Raw genomic sequence first — 2,500 nt, 5'->3', positions numbered from 1 at the left:
GCGGGGCACTTCCCTGAGGTGTGGAAGGAGGGGCGGCTGGTCCTTATAAGGAAAGAAGGCCGCCCCGCGGACTCTCCGTCGGGATACCGCCCGCTGGTGATGCTGGATGAGGCCGGGAAGCTGCTAGAGCGAGTTATAGCTGCCCGGATCATCCAGCATCTAGCGAGGGATGGGCCGCAGCTTTCGGTGAACCAATTCGGGTTCCGGTCAGGACGATCCACCTTGGACGCCCTGGCCGCCCTGAAGAAGTTCACCGACGAAGCGGCCCAAAAGGGGCAGGGAGCCATGGCGGTGTCATTAGACATCGCCAATGCCTTCGGCTCCCTCCCCTTTGCGGTAATAGAGGAGGCGCTCCGGTACCACGGAGTGCCCCTCTACCTGCGGAGAGTCGTAGGACACTACCTGCAAGGGCGGGTAGTGTCCTACATGGGGAGAACCGGCAGAGAGGAAAGGCGGATGGCCTCCGGTGTTCCACAGGGGTCCGTGCTAGGGCCCCTGCTATGGAACATCGGGTATGACTGGGCCATCCGCGGAGAGGTGCTGTCCCGGATGGCGGTCATCTGCTACGCAGATGACACGCTGGTAGCCGTCCGGGACACCACCTGGAGCCGGCTCGTGAGAAGGGCTGAGGCCGGAGCCACATTGTTGACCCGGAGGATCGAGGCACTAGGCCTCCGAGTGGCCCTCAGTAAGACCGAGGCCCTCTGTTTTAAAGGGCCTCGGTGGAGGGTACCTGCGGGGGCCACCCTCCGGGTCAACGGAGAGGAAGTCGGGGTCAAGGCCCGGATAAAATATCTGGGTCTTGTCCTCGACGGGGGTTGGCGCTTCGGCGATCACTTCCGAGCGCTGACCCCCCGGCTTGTGGGCGCGGCCTCAGCCCTAGCGAGGCTCCTCCCCAACCTCAGCGGTCCGGGTGTACATGCGAGGATGCTGTACACCACGGTCGTCAAGAGTATGGCCCTGTACGGTGCACCGATATGGGCTCGCGCCCTTAATGCACCGAACAGGGCCCTCCTCCGCAGGCCGCAACGCATTGTTGCGGCGCGTGCGTGCCGGGCCTACCGAACGGTAGGCCACGCGGCGGCCTGCGTTTTGGCCGGCACCCCTCCGTGGGAGATCGAGGCGGGAGTGCTGGCCGAAGCCTACTGGGCGCGGGCTAGACAAAGAGCTCGGGGCGAAGCCCCGGTTCCCGAGGAGCTCTCCCGCGCCCGGGAGGCGAGGAGAAGGACGACCGTGGAGCTGTGGGCGAGAGGCCTAGCGCACGCCAAATATGGCGTGCGCACCATAGAGGCCATACGCCCGCAGCTCCCGGAGTGGTGTGGGAGGAGCCACGGCTCCCTCACCTTCCGACTGACACAGGTGCTGTCCGGGCATGGTTGTTTTGGACGGTACCTGTGTCGGATCGGAAGGGAGGTGACGATGCGCTGCCACGAGTGCGGCGCCAGCGAGGATACGGCGCAGCACACACTCGAAGTGTGCTGCGCCTGGAATGATGAGCGCCGCACTCTGGTGGCGGCGATAGGCGGCGACCTCTCACTTCCCGGCGTCGTACGCGCCATGTTGGGAAGTGAGAGGTCTTGGAACGCGGTCTCCTCCTTCTGTGAATTAGTCATGTCGCAGAAGGAGGAGAGGGAGCGGGAGCGCGAAGGGGATCCCCTAGCGCCCCCGCTCCGGCAGAGAAGAGTGGGGAGGAGGAGGCGGCAATTCGCTGCTGCCCTTCTCCCCACGCCTTAAATTTTGAGGGCCCGTAGCGGCCAAACGCAGGCGGGGTCACGGAAGTAAGCTAACGCGTTTCCCGTGGCCCCGCCGTAACGCGTGAGAGGGCAGTCTGGTTTTAGTGGGTATTCCGGTCGCCTTGTCTTTCTTCTGCGGCCGGCGAGTCCCACACTCCCCTACGCCATTGCACAGCCCGGCGTAGGGGGTGCGTAAATGCATTTCCAGACTATAAAAAAAAAAAAAAAAAAAAAAAAAAAAGGTTAGGTTAGGTTAGGTTAGGTTAGGTTAGGTTAGGTTAGGTTAGGTTAGGTTAGGTTAGGTTAGGTTAGGTTAGGTTAGGTTAGGTTAGGTTAGGTTAGGTTAGGTTAGGTTAGGTTAGGTTAGGTTAGGTTAGGTTAGGTTAGGTTAGGTTAGGTTAGGTTAGGTTAGGTTAGGTTAGTTAGAGGTTAGGTTAGGTTAGGTTAGGTTAGGTTAGGTTAGGTTTTTTTTTTTTTTTTTTTTTTTTTTTTTTTTTTTTTTGTTGACCTAACCTAATCTTTGGTTAGGCCATACTGTCTACTTCTAACATGGGGGGTCAGAATCTTTGTCTGCCTATTTTATTCTTTCATGCCAGTTCTCACTTTTATAGCTTCTCGCACTTTCGTTCTTCATACTATTTCTTTCTTGTTTACATCGTCTTTCTTACTCATACGGGTGGGATTCCCGTCTATTCTACTCTATTCTATATTTTACTTTATTTATTTATTTATTCTTATAGGGTATTAAAACTACTACAACTATGTCT

Source organism: Papilio machaon, chromosome 29 (assembly GCF_912999745.1).
Source record: "Papilio machaon chromosome 29, ilPapMach1.1, whole genome shotgun sequence".
Lineage (NCBI taxonomy): Eukaryota > Metazoa > Arthropoda > Insecta > Lepidoptera > Papilionidae > Papilio > Papilio machaon.
The sequence above is the reverse complement of the archived record's forward strand: the minus strand, read 5'-3'. Positions refer to the sequence as shown.